The following is a 22,783-nucleotide window of genomic DNA, read 5'->3' as shown; positions in this document are numbered from 1 at the left end:
AATTCCATGATCTTAGACATGTTACATGGCCATGTATTGACCTATATGTAGTGCACACGTGTAATGGTGTCCCCGCACTCACAAAGTCCAGGGAAATTGACCTGAACAATGTGGGGGCACCTTGGCTAGTGCCAGGGTGCCCTCACACTTAGTAACTTTGCTCCTAACCTTCACCAAGTGAGGGTTAGACATATAGGTGACTTATAAGTTACTCAAGTGCAGTGTAAAATGGCTGTGAAATAGCATGGACGTTATTTCACTCAGGCTGCAGTGGCGGTCCTGTGTAAGAATTGTCTGAGCTCCCTATGGGTGGCAAAAGAAATGCTGCAGCCCATAGGGATCTCCTGGAACCCCAATACCCTGGGTACCTAGGTACCATATACTAGGGAATTATAAGGGTGTTCCAGTGTGCCAATCAGAATTGGTGTAAATAATCACTAGTCTGCAGTGACAATTTTAAAAGCAGAGAGAGCATAAACACTGAGGTTCTGGTTAGCAGGGCCTCAGTGATACAGTTAGGCACCACACAGGGAACACATATAGGCCACAAACTATGAGCACTGGGGACCTGGCTAGCAGGATCCCAGTGACACAGGCAAAAACAAACATACACACAAGTAAAAAGGGGGGTAACATGCCAGGCAAGATGGTACTTTCCTACAGTGGGGGAAGTGGGCTGTGGGTTCCCCTAGGCCAGGGCAGATGCGCCAAGGTACATCCATTGTTTTGCAGGCTCAATGCCACTCCAACCCCAAAGGTGGTAGTTGCCCTCTACACCTAGTCAGGCTCCTATGGGTTCCAGCTGTGCATGAAATGGGTCTAGGCAGAGTCCCCCATGGGCATGTGCTTTTCCCCTGCACTGTTCTTGCATGCGCTAGTGCATAGGGCTGCTCCCTGTGTGTTGTGTCCGCCAACGGTAGTGGTGTTGTAGGCATTGACCATGTGTCTCTTCTGTCTTTCCCCCTCATTTTGTTTTGTCACCCTGTCCTTTTGTGCATTAACATCATCTGGCGGAGGAGCATTGTCACCAGAGCAGGAGGGAGCTGCAACCCACATGGCCCCGGAGGGTGAATTTACGGAGTCTGAAGGCACCAGTGGGATGGAGGGGGAGGGGAGCTCCACGACGGGGACAGGAGCAGACACCAGCGACTCCTCTGATGGGAGCTCCCTTGCAGTGCCGGGCACCTCTGTGCCCACCGTAACAACAGGGACAGCTGCCACCCCCCCTACCAGCACAGCCCTCCCAGCAGACCTTCATTGAGTTTCCCGTGCCCGCTCACCTCAGCCCCTGCCCCAGTCAGTCCTGCTGCCCTCAGTGAGGAGGCTATTGACCTCTTGAGATCCCTCACTGTTGGGCAATCAACCATTTTGAATGCCATCCAGGGTGTCGAGAGGCATTTGCAGCAAACAAATGCATACCTGGAGGGCATTCATTTTGGCGTGGCGGGCACACACAGACCATTTCAGGCTCTGGCCTCAGCACTGATGGCAGCCATTGTCCCTGTGTCCAGCCTCCCCCCTCCAACATCCACTACCCAGACCCAATCCCCTCTACCTCAGCCTATCCCAAGCACACCTTCAGACCAGCATGCACACTCATCAACACTCAAGAGTGGACATGGCAAACATAAGCACCACACATCCCACATGCACTCACACAAGCACCATCCACACCAACATCCACTGCCTCCACTGTGTCCCCCTCCCTCCCATCCTCCTCCTCCCTCCCAGTCTCATCTCCACTCACACCTGCATGCACTTCATCCTCAGCCACTACCTCCATCCCCAGCACGCCCATCACCACACACCGCTCACGTGCACTCACCACCCCTACTACCATGCACACGTCCCCTGTGTCCTCTCCCAGTGTGTCTGTGAGCCCTCCTCCCAAAGTACACAAACGCAGGCACACACCCACCAAACAGCCATCCACCTCACAACAGCCTCCGGCCCATGCACCTTCACCCAAATTCAGCAGACGTACACCTCCTACAACCACTACCTTTTCCTCCACTCCCAACCCCCCTCCATCTTCCCGTCCCAGTGTGTCTAAAAAACTTTTCCTGGCTAACATTGACCCCTTTCCTACACCTCCCCCGTCTTTCCCCTAGGGCCAGGATGTCCAGGTCCCAGCCCAGCACCTCAGCCACCAAATCCTCCAGCACTGTGGTCTCAGCAAGTCCGGTCGCATCGCTGGCGGCACCCATCAGGGCTGCCAATGTGCCACTTAGCGAGGCCACGGATCAGCCCATTCCGCCACCTGCCAAGGTGAAGAAGGTACCCACATGCCGTAGGGAAAAGCCGCACCAACCACCCAGCAAGGCCTCCTCCAAGCCAAAAGGGGACAGTGGCAAGGGACCAGCAGCGACATCCAAGGTGGGGAAGGGACACAAGGCAAAGGGGAAGTCAGGACAGGCACGGAGCCTCCGGCTGAGGGACTAGAGTCACCCCTTCTGGCAACCCAAACAGCAACCTGTACAGCGGTGGACACCGCCACCTGCACCGCCACCTGCATGGCCACCTGCACCGCCACCTGCAGGTCTGCTGCCTCAGCAACAGTCCCCAGCATCATCCCCAGTCGGCAGCCGTCCGAGGCTGCAGGAGACGTCTTGCTGTCTCCCTTCATTGATGCTGACACATTCACCACCGGCAGCATCTCTGCCACAGACACCGTCGCAACCACCGCCACCAGCCACGTGACATGCTCAGACAGTGCCACCACAGCCGACATGGCTAAAATTCCCAGTGGACAGTCGTCGGAGGCTGCAGGAGACGTCCTGGACCCTGCACAGCATACATGAGGCACGACACCCAGCACTGTTTGTACCAGCAGGTGGCAGGCAAAGTCGCAGCAGGGTGGAGTGTGTCTCTGCCTCCATGGAGTATCATGCTACCTGTTCCCAGGCAATCTCATGGCACACACACCCAGGTGAGGGAATGGGACCTGCCACACTGCATGTGCAGCACTCTGGGCACCTAGCCCCCTCCAGAACCAGTGGAGAATAGCATCCACAACCCCAGTCCTTGGCAGGATGAAGCACTCTGGGCACCAAGCCCCCTCCAGAACCAGTGGAGAATAGCATCCATAACCCCAGTCCTTGGCAGGATGAAGCACTCTGGGCACCAAGCCCCCTCCAGAACCAGTGGAGAATAGCATCCACTACCCAAATCCTTGGCAGGATGAAACACGCTGGGCACCAAGCCCCCTCCAGAACCAGTGGAGAGTAGCATCCACAACCCCAGTCCTTGGCAGGATGAAGCACTCTGGGCACCAAGCCCCCTCCAGAACCAGTGGAGAAAAACATCTCCTCACACAGTCCTTGGCAGGATGAAGCACTCTGGGCACCAAGCCCCCTCCAGAACCAGTGGAGAAAACATCCACTACCCCAATCCTTGGCAGGAGGAAGCACTCTGGGCACCAAGCCCCCTCCAGAATCAGTGGAGAATAGCATCCACACCCCCATTCCTTGGCAGGATGAAGCACTCTGGGCACCAAGCCCCCTCCAGAACCAGTGGAGAATAGCATCTACTCACACAGTCCTTGGCAGGATGAAGCACTCTGGGCACCAAGCCCTCTCCAGAACCAGTGGAGAAAAACATCCACTACCCCAATCCTTGGCAGGATGAAGCACTCTGGGCACCAAGCCCCCTCCAGAACTAGTTGAGAATAGCATCCACAACCCCAGTCCTTGGCAGGATGAAGCACTCTGGGCACCAAGCCCCCCCCAGAACCAATGGAGAAAAACATCCACTCAAACAGTCCTTAGCAGGATGAAGCACTCTGGGTACCAAGCCCCTCCAGAACCAGTGGAACATGTCAACAACTTGAGAGACTGTGGCTTTGCACTCCACAGGACTAATCAGTGGGCAAACCACCCACTTGAGAGACTTGAGGGACTGTGGCTTTGCACTCCCCAAGACCAATCAGTGGGCAAACCACCCACTTGAGAGACTTGAGAGACTGCAGCTTTGCACTCCCCAGGGTAAAGCAGTGGGCAAACCACCCACTTGAGAGACTTGAGAGACTGTGGCTTTGCACTCCCCAGGACCAAACTGTGGGCATAGAGCCCCCTCGTGGAGCAGTGGCGTCATCCGTTCACCCGGCTGAGGTGCCCCCCTCCCCACCCCCTCTCCCTGAGGTGCCTGTTTATTTTCGATCGGTTGCCCCAGCAGGGTTCTCTCCGTTTCGAGTCAGGTATCATGTGTGGGCTTCCCCAAGCATTTTGGGACCACTGGTCCACGGACAATGATTGAAACACTATCCGGACTTGTGTAGTTGCTGTACATATTTGTATATACTGATGATGTAAAGTTATCTTGGCCTATCTGATTTTTCGATGATTACACTTGTTACAATCATTTCATTTTGTCCTTGTGTTATTCCAAGGGGTGACGGGGTGTAAATGTCATGTTGCTGCATGTATTTGTGTGTATGTTGTTGTGGGTGAGGGTGGGGGTTTTGCATGTGTTTGTGTCACTCTATCTTTCCTCCCCCCCCCTCCCCTGTGTGCCAGATGCAGTACTCACCGTGGTCGTCGCCGGTGTCTTTGCTGCTCTTGGTAAACCAACATGGGCAGGACCTGTAACTCGGGCTCCATGGCGTCCTGGTTCCTCGCTGGGTGTCGAGAGGTGAGTGGTTTCCGTTCCAAGTCCTGTTTCCGCTGTGCTTTTGATGGCATTGGTACCGCCCCCGGTAAAGGTGGCGGATCGGCCTGTTGTAATACAGTGGGCGGTACATTGTCTGTTGACGGTTACTGCTGCGGTGTTTGTTTCTACTGCCGTAGCGGTCGGAGTGTTAAAGTGGCTGTCTATGTTGGCGGTTTCCACCATGGTCGTGATTCAATTTTTTTAACCGCCGGCCTGTTGGCGGTATTACTGCCGCTTTAACACCAACTGCCAGGGTTGTAATGAGGGCCAAAGTATCCACAAGAGATACTCCAAGTCAGCAACTGCAACAGTTTCCATGGTGTGCACGCTCTGCGGACTCCCTATCTTCATCCTGCACCAGAAGGACCGAAGAAATCTCTTGTGGGGTGATGGAGTCACTCCCCTGCTTCAGCAGGCACCTTCCAAGACGACGACCAGTACCCTTGGACTCCTCTCACGGTGACAAGCATGCTCCTAAGGACACAGATGGTGGATATCATTGACATAGACTGTCCTGAGTTCTTGCTGACGCAATTTGGAGGAGGTAAGACCTTGCCTTCCCAGAGAGCGACGGTACCCCTGTGTACTGCATCTTCTTCACCTCCTGAGGCCTCTGTGCACTATTTGCAAAATTCCTTCATGCACAGCCTGGCCCAGGTCCCCAGCACTACATTCTGCAACGCTCAACCCGCTGAGTTGTTCTCCGGCGGCGTGGGACCTTCCTTTGTTGTGCTGCATCAACCGTGTTTTGCACCTACTTTGTCCCCATACCCTGGGACCTCCGGGGGTGCTGGCTGGCATCCTCAGGGCTTTCTAAAGTGCTGAAAGCCCCCTCTTCCTCCTCACACAGAGTTGAGGCTTACAGGTCCCTCCTGGGTCCATCCAGTGCCATTTTGACGCAAAACGCACTTTTGTCATAGCCAAGGCTTGTTGGCGACTTCCAACACAAAATCACATCTGCAACGATCTTCCCGTCGTGGGACATCCTATGCATCATGCAGGAACCCGCTGGCATCTTCCTAGGGTTCATTTCTGCAGTCTTTGACTACTGTAACCATGGACTCTTCTTTTGCACCCTCTTCTGGGTTGGCAGGGGCTCCTGTCCTTCCTGGAACTTCTTTCGACTTCTAGACTTGGTCCCCTTCCTTTGCAGGTTTTCAGGTCCAGATACCCAGCAGTTGTTCTTTGCAGACTTGGTTAGCTGCTGCAAAATCCCAATCACAAGTTGTAGTGTGTCCTAAGGAAACTTGCAGTACTTTACTCCTGCCTTTCTTGGCTCTGGGGTGGGGTAATTTACCTACCTTTACTGTATTCTTACTCTTCCAGCGATCCTGCCCACTATACACTTGTCTATGGGAGAATTTGTGATTCGCATTCCACGTTCTTAGTATATGGTTTGTGTTGCCCCTAGATCCATTTTCTCCCATTGCAATCTATAGCATTTCCTATTGCTTGCATTGTTCTATGGCTATTTACTTGTCTAATTTTGGTGTCTAGTGTATATATTGTGTATAGTACTTACCTCCAAAAGGGGTATTTTCTCTAAGATATTTTTGGTACTGTGTCACGCAAATAAATACCTTTATGTTTGGTAACACTGAGTATTGTCTTTACTTGTGAATAAGTACTGTGTAACTATAAGTGGTATTGCAGGAGCTTTGCATGTCTCCTAGTTCAGCCTCAGCTGCTCTGCTATAGCTACTTCTATCAGCCTAAGCTGCTAGAACACTACTACTTCACTAATAATGGATAACTGGACCTGGTATAAGGTGTAAGTACCCATGGTACCCACTACACACCACTTGAGCCTCCTACAAGAAGGACAACCAAAGTATAGTAGCCCACTGCTTTTGAGGGACACTTTGAATCCTATAAGGTTCACTACACACCACCCGAGCCTCCTACAAGAAGGACAACCAAAGTATAGTAGCCCACTGCTTTTGAGGGACCCTGTGAACCTTATAGGCCCCCTCAAGTGCAGCAAACCACTTTTGAATATCACCCCCCACCTTGTATGGGGGAACAACTTTATATACGTTTCTGGAGCTAATGTTGTCCTCTCTGACCTCATAAGTCCTGAAACTTTAAATGCTGCTGCCACCATGGGGAACTAACCCCAGCCGCTGTCTTTCTCTTTCTACAACTAAGGCTTCCCTATCTAGGGCCAGCTGTTGTTGTTGCAGCCTCAGCCTGGCCTCCTCCAATCTCAGCTTTCTGAGTTCCCTATCTAGGGAGTTATCCTCAGGATTGGATATGTTAGACCCTTCAGAGACTGAGCTGATGTGCGAATGAACAGAAGTAGATCCCTCCCTAACTTGTGTAAATCTAGTGACCTGGCCTCTAGGTGTGAAGGATGCCCTACTTGTGGGTGACCCCTTCCCACTATCAGCTACACTAGGAGGTTTGTTAATGTAAAGATCTGTGCTACAAACAGACTGGAACAATACCCTTGACATTCCTCTACCATCACCCCATTCCATTGCACTTTACCCTCCATTTTATACACCACAATAAGAACCCTTGAACACAACTTGACTGATAGTATTTTATGTGTTAAAAATGTGCATTTAGGGGAACATCTGGTGCAAATGATATGGACACTGTGATAGCATACAATTAATGACCTGTAACTGTCTGTAGTAATCACATCAGGATACTGTTGTCATATCACCAACATCTGTAAAATGACAAGCCATAGGTGATAGTAAGTTTAGATGCAAAGGAAGTGAATGCCATCATGCCACAATCACACAGATGAAATAAATATTCAGAGCAATGATCAGTTCCAAAGTCTCACCTGTGTGTCATTGGAAGTATAGACGTATAACTGATGCTCTGTTTTCCACATCCTCATCCTCTGTCTCCTCATCCTCACTGTCCTCAGGGTCCACTGCTGCCATTGGGGCATCTCTAGTCTCCTCCTCCTTCAGAAAAGGCACATGCCGTCTGAGGGCCCATGTTATACAGCATTGAGCATGCCACTATATCTGGCAGACCTTCCCGGGTGAGTAACACAGGGATCCACCTGTCAGATGGAGGCACCTGAACCTTGGCTACAGGAGGTCGAAGGTCCTTTCAATTATTCATCTGGTTCACCCATGTGCCTCATTATAACGGATATCAGCTCGTGTCCTGGCATTCCTCACAGCGGTCAGGAGCCACGAAAGGTCTGGGTAGCCAGAAACACCTGCAAATGGTGAGCGACCAACTTTAGCCTTTCACAATCCTATGGGGATAACACCTCAAGGCATACACTGACATACAGTGGGTGGAGACTCTGACTCACCTATTATCCACACCCTGTGCCTCTGTAGTTGGGATGATGGATGGCTTATCTCAGGACAGGTTTCGATTGGGAACACAGCTCTGTAATTGTGGCCCTGTCCAGTCTATAGGTGAGTATAATGTGCCTTTCCTCCAGCGTAGCCAAGTCCACAAGGGGTCTGTACACGGGGGTTTGTCTCCTCCTCCTATTCATCCACAGCAGTAGGTATCTAAGGGACACAAGAGTGAATAGGCTGTCACAATTTGAACAATGAAACCACCACCTCAATGTACATAGCGCATCAACGTGATGGGACAGCGGGAATGGCAATGTATGTGCTATTTTAGGCAATGACGCAGTTAGGGTTTATCTGATTGTTGTGCACCACCATGAAATGGTGACCGCCTGTCCTTTTATCTTGGGACAGGTGGAAGTGAGGAAACTCCGCTGACGTTAGGCGTTGTGGCGGAAGGTGGTCTTGCAACGCAGTGCAATTCCTCACTGGCTAACATGGGGCTCTATGGAGTGCAGTGGCCAATGGGGATCAGCGCCGGTGTTGATGGTATACACTGCCGCGGACGTGACTGCCATTTTCTATCCAAATCCTCACTTGTTTCCTGATTTTCCACAGGACATCACCTACACTGCGTGTGCTGCTGTGACCTGTGTCTGGAACCTACCATGGCCCATGTGACTGAGGTAAGGGCCCCTGACTTTACTTTGGAGGAGTTGGAGCAGTTGATGGATGGGATCCTACCCCAGTATGGACTGCTGTATGGGCCTCCAGACCAACAGGTGAGTACACAATGGGCACGATGCATGTGGGAAGAATGTATGGGGATGTGTGTGCAAGCATTGCATCATCGGGGATGTCTGGTAGTAGTGTACATGGTGGGTGCCGGATGATGTGTGTTCCATTGGTGATTGAAACGGGATAGGTGGGCCATATGTGTGACAGGCTGGATTGTATTTGTAATGGTGTCCTCCTGTCTGCATTCCCTCTGCAGGTCAGTGCCCATCAAACAAGGGATTGTGGCATGCCATCGCCAAGATCATGCGGACCCTGGGGTCTACAGCAGACAGAGCACCCGCTGCAGGAAACGGTGGGAGGACCTGAGACGCTGGGCACGGAAGACTGTGGAGGCCCAGCTGGGGATGACCTCCCATCGAGGAAGGGGTGCCCATCGGAACCTGACCCCCCTGATGGCCCGCATACTGGCGGTGGACTACCCAGAGCTGGATGGGCGCTTGAGGGCATCACAGCAGCCACAAGGGGGTGAGTACAGTGGGCATTACTACAATAATTGGTAAGTGGCATGAGATCCGGGTGCTGCATGTGAGTTATTTGGTGCCCCTTACTGCCAGGCCAGACACTGCAGCGTGATCCAGCTCAAGGGAAATGGGTGTATGGCAAATACAGGTAACCTAGCTTCTTTGCATTCCATGTCAGTCAGGGTTTTGTGGGTCCCAGGAGGGGTGCAGTAGGCGGTGTTTGGCCCTCATCTTGCAGTGGCATCTACCCAAATCAATGGCAGTGCAATGCATAGTGCTCAATCCTGATCCCTGTGTGTGACAGTGCTGTGGTGTTGGTGCTGTAATTGACTCAGTGCTCCCTTTCTCTCCCCACCTCCCCTTTTCCCTTCTGTCATCCTGTCCATGTGTGCATTAGCATCATCTGGTGGAGGAACATGGGCACTGGCTACAGAGGGAGCTGCATCCCACAGGACCCAGGAAGCAGAGTCCACCGATGCCGAGGGAACCAGTGGGACGGAGGGCGAGAGAAGCACCATCACGGAGACAGCAGGTGACCACACAGACTCAGATACCTCCTCCGATGGAAGCTCCCTGGTGGTGGCAGACACCTCTGTGACCACCCCAGCTGCAGGTACAGCCACCACCCTCCTACCAGCACGGCCCTCCCAGTAGCCCCTCAGTGAGTTGCCCGTGCCCGCTCAACCAGGAGGGTGGGCAGCTCCTTCGTCCCAGGCACCTCAGGCCCTGCCCTAGTGAGCCCTGCTGCCCTGAGTGTGGAGGCTATTGACCTCCTGAGATCCATCTATATAGGGCAGTCAACCATTGTGAATGCCATCCAGGGGCTGGCATCCCAGATGCAGCAATCCAATGCATTCCTGGAGGGCATCCACGGTCGATTGGCAGCCCAAAAGAGATCGATGCAGGCTCTGGCCTCCTCTCTGATGGCAGCCATTGTCCCTATTGCTAATGCCCCCCCTCCAAATACCACTTCCCAGTCCCAGTCTCCCCAACCCCAACCCATCCCAAGCACACATACTGATGAGCATGCACATAAGACAACACACAAGAGTGGCACAGTAAAACACAGGCACCACAATTCAGTCCACAAGCACTCACACAAACACCATACAGTTGCAGACACAACCACATCCACTGCCTCCTCCTCCTCCTCCTCCTCCACCTCCCTCACAATCAGGTCCACACTCACACCTGCATGCACTGCTTCAGCATCCACCACCAGCATCACCACCACGCTTGCGGACACCTCCACAACATCCATCCATGCGTCCCCTGTGTCCTCTCCCACCCTGTCTGTCCCCCCTCCTAAAGAACACAAACGCAAGCACTCAGACACCCAACAGCCATCCACCTCACATCAACACACTCCCCATGCACCTGCACCCAAGTCCAGCATAAGGTCCCCTCCAACAACCACTCCCTCAACCTCCACTCCCATCCCTCTTCCCTCATCCCACCCCACAGTCCATAAAAACCTTTTCCATGCCCAACTTGACCTCTTCCCTCCACCTCCACCCCTCCGTCCTGCCCGTAAGAGCAGGGTCCCAGCGATCCAGCCCAGCACCTCAGCCAAACAGACCACGGGGACAGTGGAGGCACCTCCTAATCGTGGAGGCAAGACAGTGAAGGATCCCACTCCAGCAGCCAGGAAGGGGAAGGATCCAATTCCACCAGCCAGGAAGGGGAAGGTTCCCACTCCACCAGCCAGGAAGGGGAAGGATGCCACTCCAGCAGCCAGGAAGGTGAAGGATCCCACTCCAACAGCCAGGAAGGGGAAGGATCCCACTCCAACAGCCAGGACAGAGAAGAAGCCCTCACCTCCTGCCATGAAAGTGAAGGAGCCCTCACCTCCAGCTGCCACCCAGCAGCCCTCGTCTCCAGCAGAGGCTGTTCAGGAGGCATCTTCTACAGCTGAGACAGAGCAGCCCTCACCACCAGCAGGGGCTGCCCAGGAGGCACCTTCTATTGCTGAGACACAGCAGCCCTCACCTCCAGCACAGGCTGCCCAGGAGGCACCTTCCACAGCTGAGACACAGCAGCCCTCACCTCCAGCAGATGCTGCCCAGGAGGCACCTTTCACAGCTGAGACACAGCAGCCCTCAACTTCAGCAGGGGCTGCCCAGGAGGCACCTTCCACAGCTGAGCAAAGCAGCCCTCACCTAGGGCAGAGGCTGGCAGGGTACCACCACCAGTGGTCAGGGAGCCCTCACCTCCAGCTGAGATGGTGCAGCCCTCACCCCCAGCAGCGGACATGTAGGCCACTCTCCAGGGACAATTGTGCATGGAGCCTCCTCCAAAACCAGAGGGCATGTTCCCCACTTCAGAGACTGTGGCCTTGCACTCCCCACCATGGACAATTGGGCATGGAGCCCCCTCCAGAACCAGTGGGCATGTTCCTCACCTGAGAGACTGTGACCTTGCACCCCCCAGCAAAGGGAAATGGGCATGGAGCCCCCTCCAGAACCATTGGACAAGTTCCCGACTTCGGCTGAGGTGACCCACTCCATCCCCCTTCCGCCTGAGGTGCCTGCTCACTTCAATAATGATGCCCCTGCATAGTTCTGTGAGGATGTCATCACGAAATGAGTTAGGCCTTGGACTGTGCCCTTTGGCCATGTGGGCCCCTAGTACTCTGGACTGGGCAATGGTCCTTTGTGGACAGTTGTACATATCTCTTTGTTATCTACTTGGTTCATTTGGTGACTGCCTTATAGTTGTCCTGCATTATTATGCTGTGTGTTGTGTGCCATTGTTTTGTGTCTGCAGCTGGTTGTGTGTTTGGTGTGTGCGTGTCTGGTGTGTGTTGTGCGTGTGTGTGTCACTCTCCTTTTCCTCCCTCCCTCCCTTGTGTGCTAGGCAGCTGTACTCACCGTCGTCGTCTTCGTCGGCATTGGTGTTCCAGGTGGAGCCTGGCATAGAAGAGCATCGGGAAGACTTGCAGTTCCGGTACCATGGCAGCGTTGTTCTTCTCTGTGTCTCTGATGGTGAGTCTTTGGTCTTCTGTGCAGTATTTCTGCCAGGCTTTTGATGGCGTTAGTTCCGCCCCGGAAATCATAGCGGATTGCAAGGTTTTGATATGGTGGGCGGTACCTTGTCTTCCGCCTGGCTGTTGATGGCTACCGTTGTGGTCAGTTGTGTTAACGCCCTTGCTGATGGTGTGGTACATTGGCTGTCTATGGGAGTTCTTACTGCCATGGTCATAAATTGGTGGTAATTACCGCCAGCCTGTTGGCGGTATTTCCACCACTTTATCACTTACCGCCAAAGTCATAATGAGGTCCGTATTGATAGAAAAAGTTAGGTAGAAGAGTAAGAAATAAGGAAACTATTTCACCTAACTTTTTAGAGGAAAAGGAAAACTTTTCAGAACTTTGTAAAACTTTTAAAAAGTTTGCAAAAACTTTTTGGTAATGAAAATGTAACTGCTAGGTATAATTGTATATAGCTCCAAGTATTGGAGTACACTTTTCTTGTGAAAAGCACCAGCGACCAAGTGATAAGGCAATTGCATGTACTTATCCCACTGCTGCACTACCAGTGTAGGAGGCTAGCCTGATTTGTAGTGGGTACCCTCGGCACTTACAACTTATACCAGGTCCAGTTATCCCTATTAGTGAAATGTAGGCAGTGTCTAACAGCTTAGGCTGTCTAGGGGTAGCTGTAGCAGAGCAGCCAAGGCTGAACTAGGAGACATGCAAAGCTCATGCAATACCACTATAGTCACACAGTACTTATACACAATAAAAGACAATACTAATTGATACCAAAAATAAAGGTACTTTGGTTTAGTGACACAAGGCCAAAAATATCTTAGAGGCAATACTCTTTCTAAAGGTATTATGCACAATATATACACTAGTAACCAAAATCAAGTAAGTAAACAGTAAGAAAACAGTGCAAACAGTGAAAAACACAATAGGTTGCAATAGGCGTAGGGGCAACAAAAACTATATACTAAAATAGTGGAATGTGAATGACGAATTCCCCCCTAGGCAAGTGTAGTGGGTAGAGGGGGGCTGGGAGTGTAATAAAACACCAAAGGTAAGTAAAATACCCCATCACAGAGCCCAGGAAAACAAGAGTAAAGTACAGCAAGATTCATCAGAACACACTAGAAGTCATGATGAATGATTATGTAGGAACCAAGCAAGACTGCAAGCAACCTACGATAGATTCCTGGACCTAAAGACCTGTGGAGAGAGGAGCCCAAGTCCAGAACTTGATGAATAGTCCAGGAAGATCAGGAGTGTAGGAGGCTGGCCTGGCTTATAGTGGGTACCTAGTGGTACTTACACCTTGTGCCAGGTCCAGTTATCCCTTATTAGTAGATTAGTAGTGTTCTAGCAGCTTAGGCTGATAGAGGTAGCTATAGCAGAGCAGCTTAGGCTGAACTAAGAGACATGCAAAGCTCCTACTATACCACTTATATCATATAGCACTATATCATAAGAAGCACAATACTCAGAGTTACTAAAAATAAAGGTACTTTATTTTAGTGACAATATGCCAAAAGTATCTCAGAGGATATACTCCCTTAGGAGGTAAGTAAAATACACAAATTATACACACAAACCAAAATCAGGTAAGTAAAACACTTAGAAAAGTAGTGCAAACACTGTAGAACACAATGGAATGCAATAGGAGACAATAGGCTTAGGGGCAACACAAACCATATACTCCAAAAGTGGAATGAGAACCAGAAATGGACCCCAGGCCTAGTGTAGTGTGTAGAGGGTCGCTGGGAGTGTAAGAAAACACTAAGGTTGTCCAAGATACCCCAACCCACTACCCCAGAAAGACAGTAAAGTCGAGATAGGGGATTCTGCAAAGACAACAACTGACTGCAAAGCACTGAAGACGGATTCCTGGACCTGAGGACCTGAAAAGAAGGGGACCAAGTCCAAGAATCACGCAAGTGTCCGGGGGGGCAGGAGCCCACTAAACACCAGATGAAGGTGCACAAGGGCTGCCTCTGGGTGGAAGAAGCCGAAGATTCTGCAACAACAGAAGGTGCCAAGAACTTCTCCTTTGGTCAGAAGATGCCACACGGCGTGCTGAAGGATGCTGAATTGTTTCCACGCAGAAAGACCTGAAGCAAGCCTTGCTAGCTGCAAGAGTCACAGTTGAAGGTTTTGGGTGCTGCCAGGGCCCAGGAAGGACCACGAGGTTGCTCCTTGGAAGAGGAGACAGAGGGGGCGCTCAGCAACAGAGAGAGCCCACACAGAAGCAGGCAGTACCCGCAGAAGTACCTGAACAGGTGTTCAAGAAATCTGAGCACAGCTGTCATCTCAGCACGAGGGTACTACGAAGTCGGAGGTCAACTCAGCGAGTTGGGCAATGCTGGACTGAGTGCTGGGGACCTGGGCTGTGCTGTGCACGAAGGAAGTCTTGCAGAAGTGCACAGAAGCCCTAGCAGCTGAAGATCACGCAGTACACAGGATTACTGTCTGGCGTGGGGAAGCAAGGACTTACCTCCACCAAATTTGGACAGAGGGACCACTGGACTGTCGGGGTAACTTGGATCCAGCTCCTGTGTTCCAGGGACCGCACTCGTCAAGATGAGAGGGGACCCAGAGGACCGGTGATGCAGAAGTTTGGTGCCTGCGTTAGCAGGGGGAAGATTCCGTCGACCCACAGGAGATTTCTTCTTGGCTTCCAGTGAAGGGTGAAGGCAGACAGCCCTCAGAGCATGCACCACCAGGAAACAGTCGAGAAAGTCGGCAGGATTAGGCGCTACAATGTTGCCTGTAGTCTTCTTGCTACTTTGTTGCGGTTTTGCAGGTGTCCTGGAGCAGTCAGCGGTCGATCCTTGGCAGAAGTCAAAGAGAGAAGTGCAGAGGAACTCTGGTGAGATCTTGCATTCGTTATCTGAAGAGAAACCCACAGGAGAGACCCTAAATAGCCCGCAGAGGAGGATTGGCTACCTAACCATGTAAGAGCCCATCAGGAGGGTCTCTGATGTCACCTGCTGGCACTGGCCACTCAAAGGTCTCCATTGTGCCCTCACACCTCTGCATTCAAGATGGCAGAGGTCTGGAACACACTGGAGGAGCTCTGGGCACCACCCCTGGGATGGTGATGGACAAGGGAGTGGTCACTCCACTTTCCTTTGTCCAGTTTCATGCCAGAGCAGGGGCTGGGGGATCCCTGAACCGGGGTAGACTGGTTTATGCAAGGGGGGCACCATCTGTGCCCTTCAAAGCATTTCCAGAGGCCAGGAGAGGCTACTCCTCCCAGGCCCTTAACACCCATTTCCAAAGGGAGAGGGTGTAACACCCTCTCTCAGAGGAAATCCTTTGTTCTGCCTTCCTGGGACTGGGCTGCCATGCCCCAGAAGGGCAGAAACCTGTCTGAGGGTTGGCAGCAGCGGTAGCTGCAGAGAAAATTCCAGAGAGCTAGTTAGGCAGTACCCGGGGTCCATGTTGGAGCATGGAATACCAGATTTGGCTTGGGGGACAATTCCATGATCTTCAACAGTTACCATTGTGAAGCTAAACATAGGTATTGACCTATATGGGGTTCACGCATGTAATGATGTCCCCACACTCACAAAGTCCGGGGAAATTGCCCTGAACAATGTGGGGGCACCTTGGCTAGTTCCAGGGTGCCCTCACACTTAGTAACTTTGCACCTAACCTTCACTAAGTGAGGGTTAGACATATAGGTGACTTATAAGTTACTTAAGTGCTGTGTAAAATGGCTGTGAAATAACGTGGATGTTATTTCACTTAGGCTGCAGTGGCAGTCCTGTGTAACAATTGTCTGAGCTCCCTATGGGTGGCAAAAGAAATGCTGCAGCCCATAGGGATCTCCTGGAACCCCAATACCCTGGGTACCAAGGTACCATATACTTGGGATTTATAAGGGTGTTCCAGTGTGCCAATCAGAATTGGTGTAAATGGTCACTAGCCTGCAGTGACAATTTAAAAAGCAGAGAGAGCATAACCACTGAGGTTCTGGTTAGCAGATCCTCAGTGATACAGTTAGGCACCACACGGGGAACACATACAGGGCACAAGTTATGAGCACTGGGGTCCTGGTTAGCAGGATCCCAGTGACACAGGCAACAACAAACATACACACAAGTAAAAAATGGAGGTAACATGCCAGGCATGATGGTACTTTCCTACAAAGAGCCCCAACCAACCTGGAAGAAGGTGCAAAAGTGGATTCTCCGATTGAAAGAAAAGTATAGAATTGCACCAAAGAAGATAGCTGCGGGTTCCTGCTTGGTACAGGAGATGTCCCACATCAAGTCGTTGGATGCAGGCTGTTTGCGTCACTGGATTCCGCCATCAAGCCTTGGTTCATGCAAGAATGTGTTGTGCATCAAAGAGGAGCCGCCTGGACCCAGGAGGGACCTTGGGGTCTCAACTCAGACTGAGGAGACAGAGGGGGGTCCCAGCACTTCTGAGAGCTTTCAGAAGATCAGCAGCACCCACAGGAGTTCCAGGACTTGGGGATAAAGGAGTTTCAAAGTGCGTCATCGCAGCACTACACAGAAGGATCCCACGCCGCCAGAGACCAACTCCGGGAGCTGAGCATCACAGGATAGAGTGCTGGGGACCTGGGCTACACTGTGCATGAAGGACTTTTGGAAGGAGTGCAAGGAGCTGCAGAAAATGTGATGCAGAGGGGTACTGTCTGGCACTGGGAGGCAAGCTTTTACCTCCTCCAAATTTGGACAGCTGGACCTTAGGACAGTCAGGGTCACTTCGGTCTGCCGCCTGTGTTCCAGGGATCATGCTCATCGTCAGGAGAGGAGAGAGATGCCTGTTGAAGCAGGGAAGTGACTTCACAGGAGATTCCTTCGGTTTTTCTGGTGCAGGATGAAGACAGGCAGTCCTAGGAGCATGCACACCTTGGAAACTGTTGCAGTTGCTGGCTGGAGCTGAAGGTGCAGGTCACAGTAGCATTCCTGGATACTTTGTTGCAGTTACAGCGGTTCCTGGAGCAGTCCGCGGTTGATCCAACAGTCAGAAGCTGAAGCAGAGGATGCAGAGGAGTCCTGGTGGAGTCTTGCAAACCTAATCTGAGGAAACACCCAGGGGAATGACCCTAAATAGCCCTCAGAGGGTGATTGGCTCCCTACCCAGGTATGCACCTATCAGTAGGGATGTTGGACTTTTTTCCTTATGCAGGGTCATCCCCAATCTTTTTGCCTCCTATTTTATCTGACCTGTTGTTGTTGGTGGATTTAGAACTCTGAGCACTTTACCACTGCTAACCAGTGCTAAAGTGCATATGCTCTCTGTACAAATTTGTATGGTTGATTGGTTTATCCATGATTGGCATACTGTATTTGATTTACTGGTAAGTCCCAAGTGCAGTGCACTAGAGGTGCAAGGCCCTGTAAATTAAATGCTACTAGTGGGCCTGCAGCACTGGTTGTGCCACCCACATTGGTAGCCCTGTAAACATGGCTCAGACCTGCCATTGCAGCGTATGTGTGTGTAGTTTTAAACTGCCAATTCGACTTAGTTAGTGTACCCACTTGCCAGGCCTAAACCTTCCCTTTTCCTACACGTAAGACACCCCTAATGTAGGCCCTAGGTAGCCCCATGGGCAGGGTGCAGTGTATATTTAAGGTAGGACATATACTAATGTGTTTTATATGTCCTAACAGTGACATACTGCCAAATTTGTTTTTCGCTGTTGCAAGGCCTATCCCTCTCATAGGTTAACATGGGGGCTGCCTTTAAATATGATTAAAGCGTAGATTCTCTATGGCTAAAGCGGATAGACATGAGGAGTTTGGGGGTCTCTGAACTCACAATTTAAAAATACATCTTTTATTAAAGTTTTAAGATTGTGTGTATGAAAATGCCAATTTTAGAAAGTTGGAATTTTCTTGCTTAAACAATTATGTGACTCTGCCTCTTTGTAGATTTCCTGTCTGGGTCAGTTTGACAGTTGGGCTGTTTGCACCTCTCTCTAGACAGTGACACAAAGGGAGCTGGGGTGTAGCCTGCATATCCTGATGAGACATCTTTGCTAGGAGGGAGGGGAGGAGTGGTCACTCACACCTGAAAGGGCTGTGCCTGCCCTCACACAATGCAGTCTCCAACCCCCTGGTGTGTGTCTGGGGCCTGGCCTGGGCAAGGCAAGATTTCACACACAAGAGAGACTTTCCTTTGAAGTAAGCCTACTTCCAAGGCCAAAATGGGTTTAAGATGGGCACCCAAAACCACAGACTTTAGATCACTTCTGGACATCAAGAGGAACCTCTGCCTGGAGAAGAGCTGAAGACCTGAGGAGAAGTGCTGCCCTGCTTGTGACTGTGCTTTGTGGAGCTATCCTGCAGTTGGTGCTTGTGTCTGGTGAAAGGGGACAAAGACTGGACATTCTTGTGCATTCCTGCTTGTGAAGAAATCTCCAAGGGCTTGTCCTGAGCATGCCTCCTGTTGTTGAAGTCTCAGGGCCATCAAAGACTTCCTCTGCCAACACCTGAACTCTCTGCTGAGACTCCTGCCCTGCCAAGTGGTGCCCTATCCAGTTCCTGGGGCCTTGGAAGGTGAAGTTGGCAGACCAAGACTGAAAATCAACGCATAGACAGCCGTGCTGGGAAAATATTGACGCACCTCCTGATACGCGGCTGAAAAATTATGTGCCACCGGCTCTGCGGCACAAATCGGCGCTCCACCGGCATTAAGGCTGGAAGATCGACGCACGCAGCTGGAGAAACAAGGTGCAACACCTGCTGACAGAGGCTGATAACGTGACAACCCACATTGCGCAGTTTTGCTGACACCGTGCAGCAGGATTTTTGATGCAAACCTCGCTGGGCGTGGAAAAACGACGCAACGCTTGCCCGGACCCGAGTGCTTGCCCAGATCGACGCATTGCTCTCCTGAGGAGAGGAAAAACGACGCACGCCGACCTCACCGGAGAAGGAGAAACGACACACAGTCTCACTTGCGGGTGAGAAATTTACACATCGCTAACCTTTTTCGACACACTCGCCCGTGCGTGTTATTTTGACGCTACCCTGGTACTTTTCAATGCAAACAGTGTTTTTACTGTTTACTAAAGGATTTAAGACTCTTTTGCTTTTAAAATCAATAACTTGACTTGTGTATGTTGGATTTTTGTTGTTTTGGTCTTGTTTTGCTTAGATCAATATCTTCTATTTTTCTAAACCTGTGTTGTGTCATTTTGTAGTGTTTTCACTGAGTTACTGTGTGTGTTGGTACAAATACTTTATACCTAGACTCTGAAGTAATGCCTGCCTGATTGTGCCAAGCTACCAAGAGGGTGAGCAGGGGTTAACTGAGGGTGATTCTCCTTTACCCTGACTAAAGTGAGGGTCCTTGTTTGGACAGGGGGTAACCGGACTGCCAACCAAAGAACCCATTTCTAACATTGGTGATAAGTGGTTGGGATTGGACTTGTATTTTGGTCTGGACTTGTATTGAATCTGGTATTGGGGAGCCAATTCCATGCATCCTGGGGGCTTCACCATGGACCCCAGTACTGCTGAACAAAGCTCTCTGAGGCCTGCACTGCAGCTACAGCTGCTGCCACCTCACAGACAGGGTTCTGAGCAGCTCAGTCACAGGAAGGCAGAACAAAGCATTTCCTCTCAGAGCAGGGTGTTACACCCTCTCCCTTTGGAAATAGGTGTTACAGGCTGGGGAGGGGTAGCCTCCCCCAGCCTCTGGAAATGCTTTGAAGGGCACAGATGGTGCCCTCCTTGCATAAACCAGTCTTTAAAGTTTAAAGTTCGGAAAAGTTTTCTTCTTTTCTCTGTTATTCTACTAATTTTTAACTCACTTTCCTAAAACTTTTTTTCTTTCAATATGTCTTCTGTAGATGCTACCCCTAGAGTTGTGAAAACAACATATGATAATCTAAACTATAAAAGTTTGAGGGGTCTCTGCATTGAAAGAAGTTTAGGGATTGGTAAGAACCCCAATAAGGAGTTCCTCTTAAATCATTTCCTCCAAGATGACCAGGGACTGGGTAAGATGTAGAGGATAACTCCAACCAGGAAGGCTCAGAGAAGCATGATTACAATCCTGGGGAGGGTCCTTCCACAGACCTATCTGTCAACAAGCTCTCTAGTATAACTGGTAGTGGGGAGGGTTCACACACAAGTAGGGCTCCCTTCACCCCTATAGGTCAGGTCTCTAGGGTGGCCCCTGTTAGAGGTAGGTCTGCCTCTGCACACCCTCATGTTACCTCTGTTTCAGAGGCTTCACATAATTCTAACCCTGAGGACCAGTCCCTAGATAGGGAACTCAGAAAGCTGAGGTTAGAGGAGGCAAGACTGAAGTTAATGCAGCAGCAGTTGGACTCAGACAGGGAATCCCTGGCTGTGGAGAAAAAGAGGCAGGGGTTGGGGTTAGTTCCCCATGGTGGCAGCAGCAGTTTTAGAAATACAAATGTTAGGGAACCTTCATTTGATTGAAGGAATCTGCACAAAGTTGTCCCTCCTTACAAGGATGGCGAAGACATCAACAAGTGGTTTGCGGCAATTAAGAGGCCCTGTAAAGTTCAGAGGGTCCCTCATGTACAGTGGGCTGCTATTCTTTGGCAAAGGTAGAGACAGACTTCTTATTGTCAGAGAGGATGATACAGATAACTACCAAAATCTTTAAAATGCACTCATGGATGGTCTGGGTTTAACCACTGAACAGTATAGACTTAAGTTCAGAGAAACCAGAAAGGAGTCATCACAGGACTGTACAGACTTTGTGGACTGTTCTGTGAATGCCCTAGAAGGATGGTTACATGGCAGTAAGGTGACTGCTTATGAAAGCCTATATAACTTGATTCTGAGAAAGCATATCTTAAATAATTGTGCGTCTGACTTGTTACATCAGTATCTTGTGGACTCAGATCTGACCTCTCCCCAAGAACTGGGAAAGAAGGCAGACAAATGGGTAAGAACAATGGTGAGCAGAAAAGCTCATACAGGGGGTGACAAGGATGGCAAGAAGAAAGATAGTGAAAAATCTCAGGACAAGCATGGGGATAAAAGTAAACACAAAGATCCTTCTTCAGGTCCAAAACACTCCTCTGGGGGTGGGGATAAAACTTCTTCAACTTCTTCAAACTCTTCACACAATCAGAAAAAGCCTTGGTGCTGTCTATGTAGAAATAAAGGCCATTTGCCAGGGGATACGTCCTCCTCAGGTAAAGCCCCTGAGCCGAACACCACTAAGACATCAGACTCTAGTGCCCCTAGCAGTAGTGGTAATAGTGGTGGGACTACTGGCAATAGTCAAAATAAAGGTGTAGTTGGGTTCACTTTTGGGACCATAATGGAAACTAGGGTAGACAGTCCCAAGACAGTTTCTGTCACACTTGGTGGCATTGGCCTTGCCGCCTTGGCTGCTTGTCCCCTTAACATAGATAAGTACAGGCAGTCAATCTTAATAAATGGTGTTGAGGACCAGACCTACAGGGACACAGGTGCCGGAATCACTTTGGTGACTGAAAACCTAGTTTCACCTGCACAACACCTCCTTGGACAGAAGTACCAAGTTACTGATGTCAATAACTACACTCAGTCTCTCCCCTTAGCTGTAGTTCAACTTAGTTGGGGTGGAGTTACTGGCCGTAAGCAGGTGTTGGTATCGCCTAGCTTACCTATAGATTGTCTCTTAGGGAATGACCTAGAGGCCTCAAGTTGGGCTGAGGTAGAGTTTAGTACCCATGCATTCATGCTGGGTATCCCACAGGAATTGCTTTCTCTCATTTCTGGTGAAATGAAAAAGCAAAGGAGAGAAAAAGGCCTGAAAACTCAGGATCCCTCTACACCAGTAGGTAAGAAGGGTATCAAAGTATCCCTTCCCCACCCTGCCACTAAGGATACCATTCCTGTGGTGGGAGAAACCTCTCCTGGGGTGGAACCTGTATCAAAGGAGCCATCAGCTACCACAGATGGACTCCCAGAGGTAAAGGTACCTCTCTGTGGAACTACTAATCCAGATGTGCACATTTGCACCATTTTAGTAAATATGGAGCATCCCTCCAGCCCTCCCAGGGAACCTTTAGTGCAGCAGCCCTGCACTACACTACCTCTAAACACTTAGGACAGCAGCCCTGTCCTAGTGTGGAGCTTATAGGACAGCAGCCCTGTCCTTCTCCACCTTAAGAGAAACAGCAACCCTGTTATCTCTTACAGCCATATGGACAACGTTTTTGCCCAGCTATGGGTTTATTGAGTCAGCATCCCTGTTTAGCATTTCCTGCATTGGACATAGGCCCAGTGGACCAATCCCACTGCCCAACTTTAAAACATTCTGTAGGAAAGTGCAATCTTTCTTGGCATGTTACCCCCAATTTCACATGTATGTCAATATGCTTTTACCTGTCTCACTGGGATCCTGCTAGCCAGGACCCCAGTGCTCATAGTTTGTGGCCTAAATGTGTATGACTGTGTAGTGCCTAACTGTGTCACTGGGGCTCTGCTAATCAGGACCTCAGTGCTCATGCTCTCGCTGCCTTTAAATTTGTCACTATAGGCTAGTGACCACTTTTACCAATTTCAATTGCCATATTGGAATCCCCTTATAATTCCTTAGTATATGGTACCTAGGTACCCAGGGTATTGGGGTTCCAGGAGATCCATATGGGCTGCAGCATTTCTTT

The sequence above is a fragment of the Pleurodeles waltl genome, chromosome 4_2, assembly GCF_031143425.1.
Source record: "Pleurodeles waltl isolate 20211129_DDA chromosome 4_2, aPleWal1.hap1.20221129, whole genome shotgun sequence".
In the NCBI taxonomy this organism is placed as follows: Eukaryota; Metazoa; Chordata; class Amphibia; order Caudata; family Salamandridae; genus Pleurodeles; species Pleurodeles waltl.
The sequence above is the reverse complement of the archived record's forward strand: the minus strand, read 5'-3'. Positions refer to the sequence as shown.